This window comes from Protopterus annectens, chromosome 1.part1, assembly GCF_019279795.1.
Source record: "Protopterus annectens isolate FY-2018-M chromosome 1.part1, PAN1.0, whole genome shotgun sequence".
In the NCBI taxonomy this organism is placed as follows: domain Eukaryota; kingdom Metazoa; phylum Chordata; order Ceratodontiformes; family Protopteridae; genus Protopterus; species Protopterus annectens.
Window position 1 is genome coordinate 132,572,608 of NC_056726.1, and position 26,607 is coordinate 132,599,214.

Sequence of the window (26,607 nt, forward strand, 5' to 3'; positions counted from 1 at the left end):
AGTAGTATCATGGTTCAAACAATTAGAACCTTATTCTATTATGGATTCCACATATGTTAAATTTAATATTGTGAGAGGTCATGCAATTAGAACATCTTTTGTGAACACTATGAACCAAGATTCTGCAAGTGAAATGGGGAACACGAAGAGAAAAGGTGATCACTAGGGAATGTCTGAGAGGTATTACTGCACAGATAGAAGGCAAAGTTAGCTGCACTTGAGGAGGTAAGTTCTCACCCATACAGAGAGAAGAGAAGAGTATCCTCACTACACTGAGAGATCAGTGAAAGGCCAAGTAGGCAAATGGCCATGGTCCTTCCTTAGTAATGTCGACTCTGAAGTCATTTAGCAGACTACAGTCAGCAAGTAGTGCATTTTATCTAAACAGAAAAGCAACAGTGGAAGTGCTGGAGGGTTCCTCTACACAATTTTTAGAAGAAATTCCCCAAGCATCAGTAGCTCATAGAAAAAACGTTGAATGGCATAAGGCCAAACACTGTTCTCCATAGGAAATCATTGCAATTTCTAATTGTGCATCAGCAATGATTTACTTTCTAAGGAGATCAGATCTCTACATTTTCAAGTAAGTGCAGTCATGGAGTTGGTATATATATAAGTCTAGGGGATGTGGGGGGGGGGCTTGTCTGCCACATCGGGGGTGTAGAAGGGCTTGGCCCTTCCTGCAACAAACAAGAAAAAGCTATTTTTTTCCCTTTTGGATTTTGGACCTTTCTTTTTTTTTGTCCTGTTGAAATGTTGCGCTTCAGGAAGTCAACATTTTGTAGTACGACCATGGCAGAGACCTCTGTTCTGTTTTAGTTTACAGACAACAAGAACCTTAATTTGAAGAATCTCCCAAAGTATGTTAGTTTCTTCAGAAAGCAAACAAAACCTTTTTGCTCTGAAATAACAAAACAGTTGTTCCACATGTATTCATTTTCTGCTTGTTGTGCAGGTTTCTTAGCAATAACCCTCTTTATTACAGCCCTAAACTTGCAAAAATGATTGGCCCCAAAAGTCATCAGATCTGTTAATCCATTAGTATTATGTAACTTGCTGGGTGTGCATTGTATCTGTGGGGTTTCATGTATGAAGTACAATAAGAAATGTATCAGAATTTATTAGCATCTGCATGTTTAAAAATATTTACATGTAATATATTTATATATAACATTTATTTATTATGTATGAGAATTTAATAAAACTGACTTTAGCGAAAATTACAAAAAGTGTTTATATTTTTAATATGTGTAATATGTACTGTTTATGCACTGTAGGACTTCTTCAGACTTTATCAAGCTCATGTTTCATGTTTTGGAAAAAATTACTTGGGCATCATAAATAGAGATTTGGGACCTCTTTCCTCTGTCTGGCAGTTAGCACAGAGGACTAAATCTCTTGGCTACCTATACCCACAATACAATGATTGAGTCCTTCCATGTTCATTTGCCTGTGATATGACAGTAAGCATATCACTTAACTAGAATTCAGGTTGCTCCTGAAATGGGACAATTTGTTCAGTGGGTCTGCCCAGTCAATAAGTAGGCAAAACATATGAAAAATGTGCTAGATTAAAAAAGACACTTTTGCAGATTTTTCCCAAAATTTCTGCAAAGGACTAGGTTTAAATAAAGCTCTAAATTGTAAGCGTATATGCTAAAGATCAGATCATCACAACAGTTATTTACCTGTTTTATACATAGTGAGTTAAACTGTTGGCTACATGATTCTAGTGATGTGTTCATATTAACAGTATGTAGTGCTCCTTATTTCAATATATGCATTGAACCAATTATTCCATCTTGTAGTTGTAATTTTTATCATGCAGTCATATCTGAAATGTGGATACTGTGTTAGTTCAGTGGATTGTGTACTCTACAAATACTTTTCTATCTGAAGAAAGTAAATGACAAGAATTATAGTTCTTAACTTTTGTTTAGTTTCAACATTAATTTAGTAATGGAAGGAATTTAATCAGAAATGGGTCACTATATTTTATTTTTTTATATTTCCCAGTTTTACCCAGTTGGCTTAGACTGGTTTGCAGCTTTCACATTATTGTCGTTTAGGCTACTCACTGTGATAGGGCGGCCACGGTGGTGCAGTGGTTAGCATTGCCGCCTCACAGCAAGAGGTTCTCTGGTTCGATCCTCGGCTGGGGTATCTTCTGTGCGGAGTCTGCATGTCCTCCCTGTGGTCGCGTGGGTTTCCTCCGGGTGCTCCGGTTTCCTCCCACATCCCAAAGACATGCTGCAGGTGGATTGGACACTCTAAATTGGCCCTAGGTGTGCGTGTGAGTGTGCCTTCTGTGGAAGGTTGGGCGCCGGGCTGGCAACTCGACACCGTAAAACTCCACTGCCATTCAATGTGCGGACAAAGTGATCCGTTGTGGCGACCCCTAACCGGGAAAAGCCGAAAGAAGAAGAAGAAGGCTACTCACTGTGATCTAAAGTAAAAGGTGATGTACTGCTAAAGAAAACACACCCACACATATATACCCACCAAAACAGATCAAAAATATGAAGCAAACATTGCACATTCTGTCTGAAACTAGATGGATCAGCACAAGTACATATGTTACAAAAAAAAAGTCAAGGGACAATTGTGCACTGACAGAGCATGCACAGTACATATCTTGTATGCCCCTCCAAGAAAAGGGAGGGAGAGCACAAAATCCTTTTATACAATTACACTGTTTTCTTAAATAATGTCATTGTATAATACCAATAATCTATATGTGTGTGTGTGTGTGTGGGGGGGGGGGGGGTAACACAGGTTTTACCCACGGTTAGCTTGGTTTGATCAAGAGTTACCCACAACCAGTCATGGATTAATGTTAAAACATAATAGTTGTTGATGCCTTATTCCACAGAAAATATATGTAAAAAAATGAATATATTACTTTTGGCTGAGACCACTATCATACAGCCCATCTATCAATCACCACCAAAACACTGAGGCTTTACAAAGCATTGTAAACACTTCCTATAGGAGCTTTACCTTCCCTAACAGCTTGCAGAGGGAAAACCTCAACTCTACTTATATAATTAAACAATCTCAGAGTGCAATGCACATTGAAAAAAAGTTATGCTGCAATCTCAATTAAATGTGGATTTACATATCAGGTTGTGGACAACGGCTGTGATAAAGTGATGCACAGTCAAGCATGTAAATCCCAATATACTTCATATCATTTGTGTAATACTTCAATAGCTGCTATATTTAGACCAAGGAGTGTCGTGGGCTTTATCCAAGTGCTCTTATTGTGTAGTACTTTGACAATATTTGGACTGACCCTGACTGGGGGAATTTGTTTCTCATTTGTTTTGGCTTTATTGATAATTCTTGAGGTGGATGGTTCAATGCTACTGCACACCCATATTTTGTTATGGGTGAGCTTGTGGCATCTTTCACTTGTGAGAGAGATGGTGATCTGATCCCAGCACTGTATGTCCTCTGATAATTTATACCCTACTTATTTGTAAGGTGCACAGACCTATTTTGTTGTTCTCCTTACTCTCTCTGTATCGGCCCCTCACATTTACAATGCTATTTTTATACGCTACTTTTGGAAAAGCATTAAATTGTGCTATGCTGTATGATTTATGATTTTACACTGTCTCACTGCTTACTGTGTTATTGTGATAAGTAGCCATAAATGCATTGTATGCATAAATGATGAAAGTGCAGCTCTTCTGTGTGATATTCATGCAGCGGTTATGGGCACACTGACATCCAAGCCAGTAAGTTTAAGGTTCAGAAACAGATGGCTTCCACATTTGTATTTGTCAAAGTTGCCTCATTTTACATGTATATTGTCTTATTTCTCCTCCTCAGTGTGAAAAGGTTCTCTGTGTCTAAGCTTTAGCCTTTGACCATGTTACTTTTGACATAGCTTACCTCATTTCTTGCTAGTATAGTTATCAACAGCTTCTTCTAAGGTACCTCAAACACTAGCCCTCAAAGTACACCACCTCAAGCCTTACTGTAATATACAATTCCCTCAGGTGCACAAATGTTCTAAATGTCAATACTGGCAATGGAAAACAGAGTCATGTAAACAAAAGCCACAAGATAGCACTGAATTCACCAAGCAACAACAAAAACCAGTAAAATCCAATGGTTTATTCGATACACTCTAGCGCCTCGGCTACAGTAAGCCTTCAAGGAGTAACACCAAACACACCCCATACATCTTTTATAGTCCCAACAATCCACAAGTCAATAAAACAATTCATCAATCAACCAATAAAATTCACTTTACATCACACTTCTCCAACAGCAATCTGTATTAAGACCTCTAGGTAACAAAGTACCATATTTTAAAATAAAAACAGTTTCTTTTTTTAAAAGTAATTTTACAACAACATTTGTATCAAGTTCATCAGCAGCCACTTGTTGCAAAATAGTAGCTTGCAATGTGTGATATTGTCCATTATGATGTTCACAAAAATGTTTAGCTAAAGGACTCTCTATTTTACAATTTCTGATGTCTCTCATATGTTCTAGCAACCTCACCTTGAACATTCTTTTTGTTTGACCTATATAGTACTTCTCACATCCACATTTTATTGCATAAATTACTCTGCTTGTCCTACAATTAAATCTACCATCAGGAACAAAACTTTTATCATTTATATTATTAAATGCTCTCTGAATATACTGGCAGCAATTACAATTTGTACAAGGAAATGTGCCTGATTCAGAAATAGATCGTAACATTTTAACTTCTGGTCTGTTAAATTTTGTGTGCACTACCAGATCTTTGATGCTCCTACCTCTTTTGTACGAGAATACTAGTTTTTTTAACATTAGTTGATTTAAATCACTATAATTTGGTAGAAATTGCCAAAAATGTAAAATAATTTTTTTAATTTTATAACTACACACATTATATGTGGATACTAAAAAAATTCTATTCTCAGAATCTACCATTCTGTTCATACCAAAATGACCCCCATTTACACTTTCATAATTTATTTTTTCATTATTTTGTTTATTAAATCTTACTTTAGTTATTCGTTTTATGTCAGCATCAAGCAATTTGATGTCATAATTTCTTCTAACAAACATATCTTTTGTATTCTGTATTTCTTTCAAGAATATTTCATCTTCATTACACAAGCGAGAGATTCTAAGTAACTCTCCATATGGTAAAGCTTGGATTGTCTGTCTAGGATGACAACTAGATGCTTTGACAAATTCATGTGGTGTACTGAATTTTCTGTGTACACTAGTAACCACTGGTTTACCATTAATTCCATGTAGTTGAATATCCAAAACATTCACCATATTCCCATATGCTATTCCATCAAAAGAAATGTTGAACCTATTATGTTGGATACTAGTTACAAAACTCTGCATTTCATCCAAACCATCTTCACATAAAGAAAATAAATCATCAATGTATCTAAAATACAGTTTGACATATTTCTTTACAAATGGGTTATTATAAATACATTCTTTTTCAACTAGCCCCATGAAGATATTTGCATACATAGGTGCAAATGGGGCCCCCATAGCTGTACCTTGTACCTGATGAAAAATCATATTATCAAAACAAAAATAATTGTTTTCCAAACACAATTGAACCAAATCAAGTATATAATGTGTAAATGGCTGGTCACCCATGCTAACAAACAATGCTTCCAACCCATATTTGTGTTGAATACTTGTGTATAAACTCTTTACAGCTAATGTTAGCCAATACATTTTCCTATTCCACATTATGTTCTTGATTTTACTTAAAAAATCAACAGAATCTCTTATATACGAAGGAAGACTAACTGCTTGTTTTCGTAGTACCCCATGTAATATTACTCCAAGATTATGTAAAAAGTAGTGTCTAGCTGACACTATAGGTCTACCAGGTGGTTTCCTACAATTTTTATGAATTTTGGGTAAACAATAGAAAAATGCTGGACCAGTGCCAGATAAAGTCAACTTTTTTTGAACATCACATTCAGTCCAGTAACCCAAGCGTAAACCTTTGTGAATTAAAGATAAATACTGTTCTTTAGCTTGTGTAACCACTTTTTCATCAACAATAGAATACACAGTCTTATCCATCAATAATTGCAAACACATATCTAAATAATCCATATTATGCATAATGGCAATTTTGCTGCCTTTATCAGATGGCTTGATGACTAAATCATTTTGCTTAGAAAATTGCATTAATTCTAACCATTCAAGTTTGGTAAGATTATATTCAACTTGTTTTTTGTCAAAATTCTTAATCAAACACTCCATATCAAAATCAACCATTGCTTGAAATTTTTTTATACCATCATGTTGAAAAGGAGGTATAAAATTACTTTCAATGTTAACACCTGAAGAATCTATCGGATAATATGCATTCACGTCACTGGCACAAGATACAAAAGAATCACATGATTCATTACTATAGTCATCTAAACTTGAATTGTATTGACTTTCATTATTATAACTTTCATTATTACTGTGGCTTGCACCTTGACCATTAAAGAAATACCATAAATGTAACTTCCTAATAAATTTAAATAACTCTATTTTGCACATATACAGTTTTGGCAAAACAGTGGCACAAATTTTAGGCCACAATTTAAAACAGAAATAATGCTATCAGAAATATGACATCCTGACAAATTTACAACCATATTGGTAAATAACTGTTTTTCAGTACCATTTAGTCCGTTTGTACTCTCTCCCTTGTCGCAACGCACCTCCTCTCTGGTAGTCTTGTTCTCCAAAACCTCTTTTCCGCTGTGGATTGTTGGGACTATAAAAGATGTATGGGGTGTGTTTGGTGTTACTCCTTGAAGGCTTACTGCAGCCGAGGCGCTAGAGTGTATCGAATAAACCATTGGATTTTACTGGTTTTTGTTGTTGCTTGATGTAAACAAAAGCCACCTGCAAACACAAACAAGTATTTTTACTATGGGGCAAGCTGGGGGAGCTTTTCTTTCTACAGGATGCTTAATAGGTTTATAGATTTATAAGTACTTACAAGGTTATTGAAATGTGAGGATCTTCAGAAGACTAGCCCTACATTCCCATGAAGTTTTTAGCTCTTGTATTTTAAGTACAGATAATCCAGAGACAAGCAAAACATTCACTTCTTGCCCATATTCATGAGGGACAATGGTGTTTAAACAGAGGTGAATTTTTTTATTCTTACTCTCAGCTGAGTTAACAATAACAAGGAGAAAGAACAATCACAAAAATGACTTTCTTTTTCCAAGTATTCTCTGATCTTCTTAAAATTCAACCCTACACACAGCTGTACAACATGAGGTATACAACCAGTCATGAGGAAACAGCATTGTGCAGGCATGGTTGAGCAAATATAAATGAAACAATTTAAGACTGAACATCTGAAAGGAAAACCTTATCAAGGAGAACATCACTGTACAATCCAGAGTGCATTTACTTTTGTATACATTTAGCATATTTGTGTTTTTTTTGTGTTTTAAAATTAATGGTCATTGACACAAACCATTTGAATTCAACTTCATCAAAAACATGATTGCCCTGAATAAATGACTCAATGTATATACTTTGTTCTGTGGCCACCAACTACTGAAGTGCCACAGAAACAGTAAATTATACAATGGGTGAGTTTTATCTCCTTGAAGGGACCAGTACCTATCACCTTGGTAGACTCACTTAAACCCAGGTCAGTGTGGCTTCCAGTGCAGAACAAAATAACATATCCATCACTTTTTCCTTACCACTAAAGTTGAGAAAGTCATTTAATACATCTTTTTCATAAAACATTTCCCATTATCAATAGTCTTTGTAAGTCTTTAAACACAAACTTGTAATATCCTTTTCTTACAAATTGTGTTTGCCCCATGCTTTTAAAAATGTCCCTGACATTTACATTGTTACCATGATACCAAGTACACATTTGAGTATCTGTGAATATATTGCCATATACGTGGACATTAATATGCGCAGTACATCACAACAACATCCCCAATAACTTATCTCAATGAAAACAGAGGGACAATAGACAGCAGTATGTACTGTCATTATTTTAAAATGCAATGCATTTCTTATTTACATTAATTTGTAAAATAGCAATACATCACAGAATAGTTAATGTTGTTTCATATTTTTGCCTACTATGGGTAGCTGTAGTTTAGTCAGTTGAGCAATGTGCCCCAGTAATCAAAATATGCCCCACAAACAGCACTCCCTAAATGTGTAGAAAATATAAATTAATCACTCCTTGTCATGGTGTAATGTTATTACCAAACTGCACAATGTTCCAGCTGCATGTATGTTAGAGCTCCCAGACATATGTTACTCATAAGCATAAAGAAAAATTATCAGAACATCTGGAAAAATGTTTACTCTTGGTTCATTTAAAATATATATAAAGATTTAAATGTGTGACCCATGAGATGGATACAGAAAATGTTCATTTGTATCTTGGCTATTTGGTTTACCAAGCCCAAGAGAATGCTGAACTACAGGTGACAGTTGAGGGAAAGGTTTTGCTTGGAGCCCTCATTAATAACTATGGAGGTAGTTTGTCATGCCACTGTAAACCTGACAGTGGATGCTGAGGAACATGATTATGTACTGTTCATCAGCTGCTTCCTCTAGTAAATAATTTGATTTCCTCAGATTCAATTTGTCTTTTATATGACTGTGAATAAGTCACTGAACCAGACAGCCCTGAAAAGGGATACTTGTTTTCAGTGGGCTTATATGGTTTAACGAGTACATACAATTAATAAATAAATAAAGAAGCCACTCAGTGAGATGGTATAAAACTGCATATTTTTATAAGGTTGCTCTTAACAACTTAGTGCCACACAGCAATGCTGATCAACCATGCAACTTGATTCATAGCAAAACTATGAACTGTGTCTTGGTGCTTATACAAAAAAGAGGAATTTCACTGAATGTAGTACAGAACTGCAAGCATATTTCATTGTTACTCATCTCAGTGACTCCACTATGAAAATAACAAACAGCAAAACCTAAAGCATTAGAAAGTAAAACTAATTGTTGAAAAAAATTAACTGCAAAAAATAAACTGCAAGTCTTTTTTTTGTAGGGAGATAAGCCCATCTATAGGGGGCAGGACGCTAAAGCCATTGAATTTTAATATACAAAGTACATGGCCACACCACCTCAAACAAACCAGAAAAAAGGAATCATTGCCAGCACACACTTACACATTCCACAAGCAGTGATTTTCTATGAAAAACAACAATCGGCATTGTTTTTTGGTATCTTATACTAAGGCAATTCTCACAAAGGAATTTCATTTTGTACCCCTGCAGAGATATCCATCTTAGTTTTTAAGCTGCTCATTTTGCCCTGTTGTATAATTAAATGCAAATCGCTTGTGCTAGGCTGCTGTCTGTGTTTAGCTAATATTTGGACAGAACTGCTAGCTAAACTGTTTTGTAGTGCGGAATTGTAAGTATCCCTGATGCCTGTGCAGTGCATTTTTGGAATTCAACCTTGTTCTTTTTATCAATAAAGCTTGCCCAATATACATAGAGTATTGAGAACCACAGGACTCAGTTCACATGTAAGAGTCAAATTACAAGTGATGGTATTTAAATACTCAACAGTGGCAGGGCTAGCCACCCAGTGGTGTGAACATTAGCTCTAGATGATTGGACCCCAACCCCATGTGCAAAATTTGGGAAAAAGGAAGTTAAAGATGGATGGATATTTATCCCCCGAATAACTAAAAAATTTATATGGAAGTTGGGGTGCCTATGCATATTTTGAGGACTGTGACTACAATCATCTGGTGAGTAAGACTACAAATGGAACTGTGGCACTATATAAGACTTAACTTGTGTCATCCTGGTGTATTCCACATCATAAAATGATTTAAAGATGCTGGGTTTCAGCAGTCAGTGTGTATTTTCATTTCACTTATGACTTATTTTTGGAATTGCAGGACTTATAAGTATGACTATCACACTTTTGATAGGAATCCAGAATATTGCAGTTAAGTATATCTTAAATATATAGGTTTATAGTTAAGTGGTATGCTAATTGCCTTTGTAGATTATTTTAAGACTAGACAATTTTTCTTTCAAAGGTGAGAAGCAAACTCTGAACCTTTTGTCTGTGAGGTAAACACCTTAACCATTATCCCAACCCTTAACCCCTATATAGCACTATCAAAACATGTCTGTATCCAGAGTTATAATCTGCAATATTTTTGCACTCACTTGTAGTGACATTAGCAAACTATTAAAAGGTAGAATAAATATTTATGTGTTACATTAGACTTTTTAAATTATTTAATGTGCAGGAAAATGCCTCACAATCTGTATTACAGAGATGAAAGGCATAAAACACAAGAAGAAGAAGAAAATGTGAGAACTAAGTCATTTTGTAATGGATAACACTTTATCATTTTGGCTAGTGATGTACCACTGGCCCTGAATTAACACATCTTATGATACAATTTTCTTCTCAGCAGCAGAAAACATATTGACATTATTATATTTTTTTGACTTATTCGTTCTACTCTTACCTGAAGGCTACACTCCTGTTCAACACCCTCACAAGGTCTCAATAATCATTTGAACTCTACATTTGTCTTCACAGTTACTTTTTCTTGTTTGTTCATCTTGAAAAGGCACTCATCCCCTTTCCCGTACCCTGAAGTTCTGTATTTATTCAGCTAAAGCAAATCCTTACTCATATATTCTGTAGTGATGAATTTTAGCTTCTTTTGACAAGTAAACTTATGTTTATACTTTCTGAATTCATGTGCTATTGCAATAATCATTTAGCACATAAATCATCATAAGTAATTAAATACTTGTGTTTTTCTTAGAACATCCAGAGGTTATATAATTTTATCCATGAATATAATTTTATTGGCAGCCTCATTTTATAAAAATGTTCCATAGTTATGTCTTTTTTTCCTTGCAGTTTGAGAAATAATATGGTGTTAATTAATGTTTTCTGCTATATACCTCTAAGACCCACTTAATTTTTAGCGGTTTGTTGCAGGTGTTGGGCTGCTATTCATTTATCTTTAATGAATTTAACCTTTAACCGATTTTACACAGAGCCCCTTGAGGTACTCTGCCAGAGACCCCTAACTATGATGTCATTTAAAAACTGACATTGATACTTTCCAGCATGACACGCACCTCACAATCATTCTTGACAGTTCATTTTGCACCCAGTATCTTTATTCAGAAATGCTGAACAAAAAAGTCTGCAATACTGTCTCATGAAAAATGCAGCCTTAAAACAACATGTTAATCTTTTTACATTTGAAAATGCATTTAAAATAAATGCAATTAACAATAAAATGAAACAGATGATTTATATGTTTCCTGTAGATTGGGATAATTGTGTTGGAATGGTGCTATTATAAACACTGTTTTATCTATGTTTTGTAGGTATTCTTGCCTGAGAAGAAAACAACACATTCAGAGAAGCTATCAGCACACTTAAGTAACATCCTTTCTTGCAAAAATTCTGTGAGTAAAATCAATTTAGTCTAGCATTCAATTATTTTATTCATGCTTTAATTATTGCCACATTCTGCTTTGTTTACTCAAAATGATAGGTTCTGACATTTTATTAGAAAATTAGCTATGTTAATACAGTGAAGTGAAGAGCATTTGTGTTTGGGGCAATTTTTAGACGCTAACCTTCAAGGGCTTTATCTACCAAGTTACAAAAAGCTTTACTACTGCATTCTGTACTGACCTTGTTTTGATTACGTATTTTTTTCATCTGATATGTTGCAGTGAATTAGTTTGAAAATTAAGATGTAATCATTAATTTGGTAGCAGCTTCAACACATTTTCATATTTAAAAATAGATACATTAACAAACGAACAGAAGAAAGTAGGAACAGCTACCAGTAAATGACATGAACTCTGAATTTAGACACCAATTTTTAAAGAAGTCTTAGCACAGGAAGTTTAGATGTAGCACATGTGAATGTCTAGGGGTTGCTGCATGCAAAATAGATTTTAGGAACAACATAAGGTATTGTTTGTTGGCCATTAGTAATAAGGGATGGAATTCCCAAAGAATGTCATTTTTCTTTAGTACTAAAGCACTGTTCCCATTCTACAAAAGTCTCATAAGAGATGTTAACTGACCCATTCCAAAAAGCACTAAAAGAGGAGACATAAAGATAGACATTTTTGCAGCATCAGAAATTCAATTGTACTTACCTTACCACCTACCTATGATGACACAAATGCAACAACTACAAGAAAAAGCTATACCATTTCCAAATGGCACTTTCTCATTGATCCACATATAGAAGCAACAATATTGTCCCCTATCTGCAAGCAATTCATAATAGCTGGTACAAAAGCAAGCATCAACAGACAGCTGGTGGTGGGTTATTGGACACTCTGAGAACAAATTGTTTCATTATAGGCCAGAGACTACTTCAATAAGCAACACTTTACAGATGAGATATGGGATTAGGAAGGGGAGTACCATTCAAGCAGTACTTTCATGCTATAACAAATAGAGGTCAGCAGAAAAGTAAGTCGGCACTGTGGGAGAGCTATTCATCTAGGTCGTCAATGGGGTAATGGGGAATTAGGATAATCTGACAACCCGATGTCTGCCTGTGTGGTTATCCTTCTTGGATGCAGGCATGAAGGAAGAAGGTGATGACCAGTAAGCACTGGAAAGGAGAAGACCAAGAAATAATAATACATGTTTATGGGAATCAACTACATACACATGCAGCTGTTAATGGTTACTAATATTACTTGAAATGCCATAGGTCACATTTAAGGTTTAAACAAGGCTTAGCCATGGAGCTAAAAGTCAAATGTACTACAGCTAGAACCTTAAAAAGTTTGCTTAACATAATGCAATGTTTCTGCAGATCTAAGGAAAGAAATTGAACCAAGTCACTGAGTAATATGAAAGACAAATACTGCACTGATATATAATTCTATAGGTGAGAGCTAGTAGAATTTGAAATACTCTAACAATCTTTTCAGCCTACAGATATGATGAAGATATTGGGAAATACAGCCGTTTACCCTTCACATCTGAAAATGAACATGGTTAATGGAGATAAAGGGTAGCAGAAAAACAGACTGGTGATGTGGTTTTGGTAGTCTTTCACCTCTAGGCCACAAAACATTCACAGAGGCTAAAACCAGGACATGCAGTTTATGGTGTCTTTTATTACTGTTATTCTAGTTGAGAAATTTGTTATGTTATTATTTTATGTTTTGCTGCTTTAATTCACTTTATTACATGAAATTCATGTTAGTGTAATTCATAGCTCTACCTGTCATCCTTCTCCAAACAGTGGAGTAAAATAAAACCAGTATTAAGTGTTTGTGGCCTATAAACATTTTATAAGTCAATATGAAGGGAGGGTTGCAGTCTGATGCCAAGCACAGCACTTAGTTATCCAGCCCTTCTGCTTAAAATAAAAGTTGTAAATATAAGCCATCAGATTACATGGCTATACACTTAAATATTTTAGAATAAAAGATATACATGTAGCTTAATGTTTGACTTAACACCGGGCTTCTTGAAAGCTGAAGGAAATAGGAGATATGTCACCAACCACTTTGATAGGTAGCATATTCGCCAAGTAGTTCTGATATCTTCAGAGACATCAAGATGCTATTTCAGCAAAGCCCCAGAGGACAATCTGTTTATGGCTTTACTTTTATGTTGAGATGGCTAGACCAAGAAAGCTTAAGTAACCCTGCATCATAATTTTTTTGACTAACGTGAATTAAAGATAATGCATTGCTGGCATAATATGCAATGAATTCCTAATAATTTCTGAGAAAAAGGAATAATACTTTCTTCTTCTCCCAAATGTTAGCTTGTGATACAAGGGAGCACATGCAACTAGATAAATTTTAGTGGAAGCCCAGAATCTTAATCTTAGAGAACTGATGCAAAAATATTTATAGCTTATATATTTTGTTTTCACCAGAAATAAAGGCATGGTGGTCAAAGAACAAAGTTATTTTACTTTATTAATTTGCCATGGAGGTAAGGGTAATAAACACAATGCCTCTAGTCAGATATTGTTCAGTTAAGATACTGGTTATGAGTCACACAGCACACAAGCAGATGCTCAGGGAATCACACTTTTTAGTCAGTCTATGTCAACAATGTGTGTATAAAAGCCTAAACTCTATTCTAAATGATGAGCTATGTTTTCACTTTGTGTTACATGGCTAGTACACAGCTGTCATTCTGCATATGTTTATTGTAAAAATGTAGCCAGTGACATCTCCAGGTGCATCTGCAGTTACCTCCTACTGTGCCTCTAGGCGTCAAATATTGCTTGTTTGTATTTGCGTTAATAATTCCAAAACCATGCTACATGCTGATATCAGACTATCTTATCTTGATGCATACATGATGGCAAACACAACTGTCTTGATATTTCACCTATGTCAGTGAGTGTTTGTTAGAACTGTAAGGTGCTAACTTCATTTTTAAAGGCTCAAGCCACACCCACTGGGAGTTAAAGGTACACACTCAAAAGAGATGTACAGGGGAGAGAATGGGTTAAGAAAGGGTGGGAAGATACCCAGCTAAGAGAGGACTTGATGATCCTGAACAGCATTTGGCCCAGGTCTATATTCCCATATTGAATGGTAATAATCTTGAAAATGCAGGTAAACAAACTTGCTATTGTGGGGGGGCTGTGCCCCCCCACACCCGCCACACCCCCTGCTACATATATATTCCAACTCTGAGGTCACACTACAGTGAGGAAAGGGCAAATATTCCAATCCTCACTGTACCGCGACCTCAAGAAAACAAGTTAGTTTACCTGCGTTTTCACTAATATCAGCGTTTGAGATTATTACCATTCGATATGGTAATATAGACCCATTTGGCCCAAGACCTGCAGAAAAGAATCTTGTTTAGGCAAAGGTCAAGACCAATGTTTGCTCACTGTGTACCTAAAACTAAGGAAATTAACTCATGGAAATCAAGCATGATGAACAAAGTTTAAGAAAAAAAGTCAAGTGCTAGCCAGACCACTGCCCTCCACAGAGATTGCACGAAAGTGTCACACTCCCCCTAATGAAGGCACACTTAGACATGAAGAAGTTAATGAAAAGTTCACATTCTTCAGAAGAAAATGCCCTTCAGGTAGTGAGAAATGCTCTTCTATGCACAGACCAACATGCTAGACAAAGAGTTATTTTATTTTTATAGAGAAAGTTGCATTATAAGTGCCTGCATCAATACAGGGCACTGCTAATTCCAGATGCATGATAAGCAGTGTCATGCAAATACAATTTTATAGAGGCAAAGAACTGAATAAACAAGCAAAATGGCCAACTGGCCAGTCACAAAAATGCACTCAAAGCTTTTCTTAGTGATTTCCAAGCTCAGAAGAGACCAGGGTACAGGTCTGACCTTTTTAACTATAAAATTACTGGAGATGAGACAAACATTCAAGAAGTTTAGTAACCAAACAAAATATTAACAATCACTTAGAATTAGGATGCCGTGATTACCTGCTAAACAATACATAAAATTTAACAAATTAACATTAATATAGCTAAACCATTAATAACACAGAGGAGAAACAGCAGTTTTAACATTCTTTAAACTCTTCAGGACAAAATATAATAACAGACATTGCCAAAAAGAGGACAGAGAGCAAGCACAAAAATAAGAATAATGCAAAAATGCAATGAGAACCAAAGAAAAACGAGAGAACGTGACACAAGAAACAAAGGAAAAAAATAACAAGAAAGAACTGAGGAAAAAACCTACAAATAAAAAGAAAAAGTTTACAAGTAAAACATTAAATGAAAAAGAAAAACTTGAAGAAATAATAAAAGAAATGTGAACCAGAGTTACTGTACATACAGGAAAGAAAAAATAATTTAAAACAAGTTGATATCCTACACACACACACACACACACACACACACACACACACACACACACACACACACACACACACAGGAAAATAATGGAAAAAATAAAACAAAAAACTCTAGGATCTTAAAGAATGAAATAACTATAAATAAATACTGCCTACCAGAAAAAGATTACAAACTATGCTAAAATGTTAAATAAATACCCACATGACGTAAAATGAGATTGAAAACCTAATACAGTACACTGTAATATGATATTTGTTGTTGTTGTTGTTGTGTCTTTTGGCTTTTCCCGGTTAGGGGTCGCCACAGTGGAACTTCAGTCCGTTAATGATTGGCAGTAGATTTTTATGCGCCGAGTTGCCAGCTCTGACGCACAACCTTCAACGAAGGTCCGCCCATTCACGCATGTCTCCACACAGAAGACGCTCTAGCTGAGAATCGAACAGGACAACGTCTTACTGTGAGGCGACAACGCTACCCCAGCACCACCTCCGCAGTAACTGTAAATAATGAATATAGCAAAAATGTTACAAAAATTGCTTAAATAAATATATCCCCAAAACACACACACACTCCCAACACAGCACACAACAAGACTTTATGACTAGCTGTGTTTAGTTAGATAGATCCTTACTGATTTGTAATACGTGTCATGTTGGAAACTTACAAACTCCTGAGGATTTTAGGTTAGCATTTAACATTTTTTGTGCTACCTACTAACCTCTGCAATTGTCTTACACATTTGACTGGCTATGTTTTAATCACACAGTTCTGACTGGTGATTTGTGTGTGTGTGTGTGTGTGTGTGTGTGTGTGTGTGTGTGTGTGTGTGTACATGTGTATGCATGTAAGTGCACGTGCGTGCATGTATGTTTCAAGTGATACTTAAAGGTCCATTTTCTTCTCAAGAGTTTCTACTGTATGTTTTTTTTCTTTTTTTTGTGTAATGTAAGAAGCACAAATACATACTAAACTGGCAATAACATATAATACAAACAACCCCTTAAGCAAGCACAGATGTACATAAAATAATGCAAAATAGTAATACAAAGCAACATAATTAGAAACATATTCATACACTAGCAGAACAGCCATACAGAACTATAAAAATACACATGAGCAACCTCCAACATACAAACCACAGCAGTAATCAATGACCGCAAATACACACATACACTCTCGCTTTACCTCAAAAACAATACATTAAAAAAATACAAACACTACAGTTTGTCATACACCGTGTCACATAACATTGCCACTGAAAGAATGTGTATACCTGCAAAAAAAAAAGGGGGGGGCAAGTTATTAGTGCAGTTTTCGTGTTTGATTCATTGTAGGCTTAGAGGTTTTTTCTATGATTTTTCATGTACTGATTAAACAAGATACCACAAATTTAAATACACACACACACACACACATACACACACACACACACACACACACACACACACACACACACACACACACATCTACATATATATATATAATTTGTGTGTGTGTGTGTGTGTGTGTATACCTATCCCCGGGATTCAGCAAGCTTTGCACTGTGTGCAGGAATAGTGCAAGAACTGCTGCACGCAATATGGCCGATGAGCGATCCAGGAACAAGCTCCTGGGACATGCACAAGCGCTCCTACACTATTCCTGTATGGACACAGCTTCTGTATGCTAATTACCCCATTTTCTGGTGAAAACCATGCAAATGAGGTGAATTAGTGATCCAGGAAGCAGGCAGGCATTTGTGCAGGAATAGTGTAACCTGCAGAAATGTATTTGGTTACTAACCGAATACTTTTCTGCAAATTACAAAACGGAGGCATGACAGCTCCAAAGAAATAAACTAGGGGAAAGACAAGTAAACTGAATAAAACCACTTTTCAGCAGAAAAGCAAAGCAAATTTGTAGTGTAGCATTTTTATGTTGATATAATACTATTTTATATGACATGCACAAATTATTTTAATGAAAATTATTATGATTTTTCAGAGTTGTTTGTTTAGTAAGGCGTAATGTCTTTTTAAATGTGGTTTGGCTAGGAGGTGTGGTTAACCATGTGACTTTTATCCACCACTTTTAAACAACAGTACCTCCTAATGAGTATTGTTTCTGAAGAAGTTGCTTTATTGGGGCAACGAAAAGCGCTTTAAATAAATCTATTCTTCTCAACTTTTGTTCATGGTTTGCTGTTTCGCTTTTGTGCTAACAAGTGGTTTTATTCAGTTCCAAAGAAATCATGTATTCAATGTAGTAGGCATGCCAATGGCCAAATATATGGCCATTGGCATGGGAAATAGTTGCAAAATTATAAAAATTTACTTTTATTTTTTTTGGCCGATTTTGGCCATTTAAGGGTAGGGCAGTGGTGGGCAAATGGGATCGGCCCGAAAATAAGGAAAAAAGTTGAAAATAAGCTTTTAAACGCAAATCAGCATTCTGCCATTATAGTCAATGGCATGCATAAGACAACAATACCATGGAGTAGTGGTTGCTAAGGGGGTAGGCTGAGTGTCAGTTTTGTAACCATGCATTAACAGTTAGTTTTATGCAAATGAAGGGATTGATACTGAATCACAGATTTCCCCTCAGTGTTTGCTTGCACCCAACCGTGTAAGTGCAGCAACACCATGGTATAAGCATAAGAGGTAGATGACCTCATAAAGGGGGGTGTCATGCATGCTGTAAGCTTATTGGAGCACTGTGGCCTGTGTTTGCCCTTAGCTAAGCACAGCTAAGGAAGGGGGTGTGTGTCTGAGGCTGCCTAGCGATGTTTACATCGCCTAAATGGGTGTGAGTACCATGCACCAGGTTTTAAACCAAAAAAAAAAAACACAGGAAATAGCAGCTCTGTTCCCATCTGAGCACTGGGTATGTGCGTTGCACCTCTGGGCTTAAACAGGAAGGCAATGGGAAGGGAAAACAGCAGTAGGTAGGCAATCAAGGGGAACTAACATAGCTGGCAGGTGAAATGTATTAGAATCAACCAATTACACAGGCAGCAGCCCAGCCCAGCACACTACTATAAACTATGCAAACATCTTTCATTCTGGTTTTTACCACAAACTCTTCACCACCGGTGATAGGGCTCCTGTCGCTCTCATACATCAGTATGAGGAAGAGGCTGAGGGTGGTGAGGATGAGAATGCTGATGACCAACCCACAGTGAGGAGAAGGAGAAGAGTGTACAGACCCAGGGTAACCTACCACGGGCTACATGAGCTGGAGATAGTGGAGTGCTATAGGGTGGACAGGGACATCCTACAGCAAATTGTTGAGCTGTGCCTCACAAACAGAACCAACAGAGGGGATCTATCCCAGTGGATACCAAGGTATGTGTAGGGCTAAGAATACTAGCCACAGGTACCTTCCAAAGGCCAACTGTGGATATCATGGGGATCTGACAGGCATCAGCATCCAGGGTACTCCAACAGTTCCTGGATGCCATGTCAGCACATGCCGGTTAGCACATATATTTCCTCAACACCTGTGAGGTGTTGACTAGCAATATACATCTCTTCCACCAAATAGCAGAATACCCTGAGGTAGTGGGTGCTATAGACTGCATGCACATGCACATCAAAGCACCAACTGGTGAGCGGGTTAGGGTTTACATAAACCGCAAGGGCTTCCCCTCCATGAACTGCCTGGTCATGTGCGATTTGAATGTGTGTGCTGGCAGCCCTGGAAGCTATCACAACTCCCACATCTGGCATATGACACAGCTGTACCAGAGATTTACCAGTGGGGACATCCCATATGGCCCCTTAGTGGGGGATGCTGGTTATGCACTGGAGCCATGGCTGATGACACCCATCAGAAATGCACACACACCCAAACAAGAACTCCATAATGAGGCACATGCACAAACCAGAATCATAATAGAGCGTGTGTTTGGGATGCTCAAGTCACGGTTCCGGTGCCTGGACATATCCGGTGGAGTCTTGCAGTACTCTCCAGCTACGTGTACACATATTTTCATTGTATGTGCCATGCTACACAATATGATCCTGCAGAAACAGCTGCAGCAGGGACAGCACGGGGCAGGGCCACATAGCCCCCCACCATTGCCAAGGCCAGCACAGGCACAGAGTGACTCGGAGGAGGAACAACCTGAGCCTGCGAGGTGTGCCCAGTATGCCCAGGCTTTGGCAAAGAGGCAACACATAGCACATATACTGACACGGTAGGGACCCAAGGAATGACACCTCTCTCTGATTCGCACATACAGTAAAAGGGATGCCACACATGACACTACTTGTGCTTTACCATGTATAGGGAGTGTACTATGTGCATCCGACATAGTCAGACCTCCAGCACCATCCTCAATACTGGCACAGCCACAAGGTAAGTCACTCTTCCTATCAATTGCTGAATGGAATAGTATGTTCTGCTAGTTGTATCTATGGTATGGATGTGAGCATGCAAGGGAATCGGATGGCTGAATGGGATGGCAGCAGATAGTGGACACCTATATAGGCAGCATGAAATCCATAACAAATACTGGTGTCAGCAAACTAGGCAGTACTAGACAAGGTGACATATCCCACTGCAGTACATGTGGTGGCCCAAATGTGTGGTTATAAGACACACACATGCATGTCAATGAGGCTCACTTACCCAACAACAGCCTCAGCCAGCAGGACAGGTGTAGATGACCATAAAGAAAGGCTGTGCTAAGGCCTCCAATTGATGGCAATGGAGAACAGCCCCCCTTCAGACTTATACAGACAGACAACAACAGGTCCGGCAGTTGTATGTTAGTTCTGAAGGGCAAGAAGTCTGAAAATGAAATATAAGTCAATAAAACCTAAGATCTGTACTCTGCTGATATGCCTCTAGTCTGCATGATAGGTCAGAATACAAAATGAAATGGAAGAAAACAGAGTACCTGAAAAACCAGTACAGTCATAGCAAATGTTTACAATTGACAGGTGTGCCCCCCCCCCCCCCCACTATCCTATGTAGAAATGCAGTAACATGTATGTGTGGGTTTAATAACAGTGGAGCACAGATTACCTAAGCTGGACCAATTTACAGGATAGATTGTTGCATGTGTACAATATGCAGTGGTCTGTGTGTCAGGTTGTTGTGTGTTCTATATTGTGCGAACGCGGTCAGCATGTAGGCATTGAGGGTTGTGTCTCGGTGGCCTATGGCCAGTACTGTTGATGACAGGGCCATGTACTGACAACTGCAGTGCCAAACACAATGCATCCCAGCAAGACCCAGTCCAGCATTCATCCATAGTCACTGTTCAGATGTCAATATCTGTCACCATCTGAACGATGCACATGCCGTGAATGTGGGCCCAGACATACACACAGTACACAGGTGGAAGTACCCTAGACAGAGTGCATAAAATGTAACTGTCAACTGCGCACAAGTTTGGAATTGTGCATACAGGTTAGCAGCACATTAGTTGTCTGTGTAGTATGGGATACTGATGTAGTCTGGCCAATCATGGGCAAACCACAAAAGGCACAATTATGAAGTAATGAGAGACTGCCTATGTCCCCGGACAAGGCAGCATAAAGGGAATGTCCTAGATATAGCTGTGAGTCAGCTTCAAGGAGCTTCCGTATCACACATGCACTCAGCTCATCCCTCCATCAGTCATAGGTTTATCAGAGGTCATATCACTGCTGTTGGGAATTAGTACAGTATGACCCCCACTTCTGTATGGGAATACCCACAGAATGCAGCATGCTGAAGAGATGTTCCATGCAGGTGTGTCCCTAGCTGTAAGCAGCACCTTGCTAGCATCCAGAACAATGGAGTAATATGGACAGAAACTATTGCCATTAACACCTCGCACACTTACCCTGTCACCCCAGGGGAATCCAGTGGCTCACAGCCTAGGACTGTAGGAGTGACAGAATGCACTGCATCAGTACCAAATGCCCTAGAGTCCTCTGCCAAAGGCCTGTGCCTCACCTGTACTGCCAATGTATGTTATCTCATGGGGTCCCAACTAACAAAATAACACAGTCCACAGAACACAAATGCCAAGTCCATGTTGACAAATTCCAGTAGCATGTCCACCATGTCCTACTGCATGAACTGTGGACCAACCCCTAAATACCACTGGGATGAAGAGACAACTATAGGGATACTTCTCAGATATCACTTGCATAATGTTAGGAAGAGGATAGAATAACAGAGTGTGGGGGGTGTAGAAGCATAGATGCCATGGAGTGTGTGAAGTCTGAAACTCTGATGTGTGCCCATACTACCCCTGCCTGCAAACCCAGTAATGGGTGGCTACAAACCTGCTTGTAAACCACAATGTGAAGAGGAACTGACTAGATATATGAGCCTTGCCTGTGGGTAACCTGGGTGAATCTGTACAGCTGAGAGGTATGGCCACAGCAGGATATGGCCATTCTGTTACATTGATAGATGTACAAGCAGGGGATTCTCAACCACCACAGTACAAAGGTGCTGGAACATTTACAAAGACCCATCAGCAAGTGTCTGCAGCTACCCCTGAAGAATGGCATGAGTGTGTAAGAATATGTAGGCTGCAGACCGCAATACTGGAGACAGCTTCATTCATCTTGTATTTCACAGGAAATAACCGTGAGGAAATAAGTACATCTGTCAGTAGTTGATGACATAATACATCACAGTGTAAAACAGTACATACGTCTGAATATCTTTGCTAACACCAACCATATAACACAAGCAGCACAGACACAACAGTTACAGTATTCCACTATCTTTCGCCCATTGTGACTCCATATTGTCAACCTATCTACAGATATCCTGCAGAAACACGCCGCTAGCTGTAGGTGTAGAACACCAAATCCTGGACTAGAGTACACCTACCTGGAATGGATTCACACACTCAATACAGAAGGTCGTACTTGGCATGCTCCTATACTAAGAGAAATGAAGCCCGTGTCTGACAACAACAGTGGACTATACATATCTATCAGTCGCAGATGTCTGTGTGCACACATCACATTGCACACCATTCATGCTTTGCACACACATTGGATAGGAATACTCACACATATCCAAGGCCAACATACTATAATAGGTCAAACATACACACACAGAGATGTGGGGAAGGCAGAGACTCAGTGACAGAGAGATTTCCATCATAAGGCCTGTCTCACCTACCACACATCCAATTGCCCAATATCACATGATGTGCCAATGTCAATCACTGTAATCATCTGCTTTTGGTAGCCCTCATCCCTATAGTGTCTATGGTGCTTGTGATAACTGTGTAACATGATAGTACAAATCAGTATTCATCTAGGATTTGTATACCCAGTCCTGTCAAATGTAAAGCTGTGTGTGACTGTGTGTTTCCAGAGGAATGGTTTATGGCCCATTCACACACACTGCACTTCCCATTGCCCATGTTAGCACTCATGCTGATGTCAGTCACCTTAAAATAACCCTCTGGCCATGTCTCAGCCCCATAAGCTCCGTGGCGCTTGCTATAATTATGTAATGACATAATGTAACATTCTAGTTAGGTAGAAGTTCTAATCCCAGACATGAAACTGTGTTTGTGTGTGCGTGTGTGTGTGGAGATTAATGATTTTGAGGCCATTCACAGTCACTACACCTCCCATTGCCCTACCTTAGCAAGCCTGCTGATGTCAGTCACCTTGAAATATCCCTTTGGAAAAAGGCCAGCTATATAAGCTCTGTGGCATGTACGATAACTGTATAATGCTAGAGTGTAACATACTAGTTAGGTAAGAGTTCTAATCCCAACATAGCAGCTGAAACTCTCTGTGTGTGGAGATTAATGATTTTGGGGCCATTCACAGTCACTACACCTCCCATTGGCCTACTTTAGCAAGCCTGCTGATGTCAGTCACCTTGAAATACTCCTTTGGAGAAGGGCCAGCCCTATAAGCTCCATGGCATATGTGATAACTGTGTAATGTTGTAGCACAACATAGTAGTTAGGTATATGTTCTAATCCCAGACATGGCAACTTTAAAACTCTGTGTGTGGAGATTAATGAATTTGAGGCCATTTACAGTCACTAAACCTCCCATTGCCCTATTTTAGCAAGCCTGCTGATGTCAGTCACCTTGAAATACCCCTTTGGACAAAAGCCAGCCTTGTAAGCTCCGTGGCACATGCGATAACTGCATAATGCTATAGTGTAACATACTAGTTAGGTAGGAGTTTTAATCCCATACATGGCAACTGTGAAACTGTGTGTGTTAGTGTGAGAGAGTGTGTGTAACCTTGATAATACCTGATATTATGGACATTCACATTTACTACTCTCCCCTTACCTCTCCTTTAGCACTGCTGCTGATGTTACTGACCTTCAAAGATACCTGTGGAGAGCTATCCAACATGTAAGCTCCATGGCGAGTTCCATAAATGCATAACAATGTAGTAGCAGTAACTACACAGGTAGGGATTTGAATCTCATCTGTAGTAAGTCTTTGTGTGTGTACCTCAAAGATTTTGGTCCCATTTACACACAGTACACATCTGAGAGCCTGACTTTAGCAGTCCTGCTGATATCCACCTTAGAAGTACCTGTTGCCAACCCTAAACCATGTCAGGTCAGTGGTGTATGTGGTAAATGTATAATCATAATGGTCCATAAAGATTGTTAGACAGAGGTTTGAACCTCACCCCTGGTAAATGTAAATGTGTATTTAGGTTAAAATTATTTTTGGGCTCTCTCACCCACTATATCACCCAATGCCAGTATTTACAAGGGCTGGTGATGTTCCTCACCATAGAAGTACCTTAGGACAACATCCATCCTATAAGCTCTGTGGTGCATGTGATAAATATGGTACACTATAGCAACAATACATAACTAGGTAGGGGGTTGAATCTCAGTACTGGCAAGTTTGTGTGTGTGTCTGTCATCAGTATCCTGTGTGGAGGTTGCTGTGATTGTGCAATAACAGAATGCATTGTGGGGTGGGTTTTGATAAATTATTATGTTGAGGACCAAGTATATGTCACAATGTCCAACTTACAAGGACAACAGATGTCAAGCACCAGAGAGGCTGATGTAGACAATCCATAGCCCTTCATGTGACATTATGGATTGGTGAACAATATAGGCAACCCCGCTATTACTCAGAGAACACTCTCCACCCATGTCTCATACACAAACACACTTGGCTAGGCAACAACCACTATATTGTTAGTTCCCTGCATATTGCTTCACAGATAGTAACCACGGCGTGATTGTAGTGAACTACATGCCTGTTGACCACAACAGTGCCACTGACATCAGAAAGTACTGTGATGTGTTACATCTCCTGACTGAGGGTGTGTTATCCAGCAAGTAAAAGGACATGGCACTCTGTTCCATCCCTGCAGTAGGCAAATAAATGCTTACAGTGGCCCTTTTGTCATGTTTCCCACTGGACAGCTGCAACAACTGTAGAGTCTGCAAATGCAACCTACAAAGAGAATACCATGCCTTATACACGTCATATATGGACAGACACTACTAACTCCACTGAATATCTGTATCATGCTGTCAGTGTAGGTGCAAGCATGACCTCAGTTCCATAGCCAAGTCTCACCAAATGAGGTCAGGAATAATACATCAGAAGATAACAATATGTCCACACAACATGCCCCAGAGACCTCAAGTACACTTCCACATGTCAAAGAACATGCATATGGGACATGTGCACAACCCAGACACTGTCCATGTTATGGAATATAGATCACATACATGGGAAGCGGTGCACATCACTGGCCACCCACAGTAGTAACCCAGATGAATGGATGATGAATACAATACCCACCCATGGGAACCACTCCTGGGACTACACCCCTGAGCCACACTGGAGACTATTGTCATGTGGCCTGATGCCAAGGTATTTCCTTTACCTAGCCTTGTACAGCCTTTAGGCTCATTCACCTACTACACACCTGTGAAACAAAGAACCTATGCATCTCAGTACTGGCAAGTGAGTGGGTTTGTGTCTGTGTGTGTGTGTGTGTGTGTGTGTGTGTGTGTGTGTGTGTGTGTGTGTGTGTGTGTGCGTGTGTGGAGATTAATGATTTTAATGCCATTCACACTCACTACACCTCCCATTGCCCTACTTTAGCATGCCTGCTGATGTCATTCACCTTGAAATAACCCTTTGACCATGTTTCAGCCATATAAGCTCTCTGGAACTTCCGATAACTGCGTGATATTGTAGTGTAGCAAACTAGTTAGGTAAGGGTTTTAATCCTGATCCTGCCATCTGTGATAGTGTGTGTTTCCCTATAAGAGTGTTTGTGTGTCTTCGTTAATATCTGTTTTTGTGGACATTCACACTTACTACACTTCCCTTACCCCTCCTTTAGCACTGTTGCTGATGTTTCCCACTTTCAAAGATACCTTTGGACAGCTCTCCAACTTGTAAACTCTGTGGTGCGTGCAATAACTGCATAACACTGTAATAGCAATACATAGTCAGGTAGGGGTTTAAAACTCAGTACTGGTAAGTGTGTGTTTGTGTGTGTCATCAGTATCCTGTTGGGGTGATTGTGTAATGATAAGATCCATTGCAATGTGGGTTTTGTTACATCATTATATTGAGGACCTATATGTCCCATTGTCCACATTACAAGGCCAACAATTTTCAAACACTGTAGAGGTTGTTGTAGACAATCCTCAGCCATAAATGTGTACAGCCATGTGCAATTACTATGTGACAGTATGGATTAGTAAACAATATAGGCAACAGTTATAATACCCAGATACCACTCTCCACCCACTGATCATACGCAAACACGCTAGGCTCTTACT

The 26,607-nt window shown here is 38.5% G+C and overlaps 1 protein-coding gene across 4 annotated transcripts in view; it reads left to right on the forward strand.

Annotated features, from left to right (window-relative positions):
* PKIB (cAMP-dependent protein kinase inhibitor beta) overlaps positions 1-26,607 on the forward strand; it is a 1,514,333-nt gene that overhangs the window by 1,009,320 nt on the left and 478,406 nt on the right. For all 4 annotated transcript variants that reach the window (XM_044073807.1, XM_044073780.1, XM_044073798.1 and 1 more), the window contains one exon: positions 11,385-11,465. The gene's annotated coding sequence lies outside the window, so the exon portion shown is untranslated. The remainder of the gene's footprint in view (positions 1-11,384; positions 11,466-26,607) is intronic.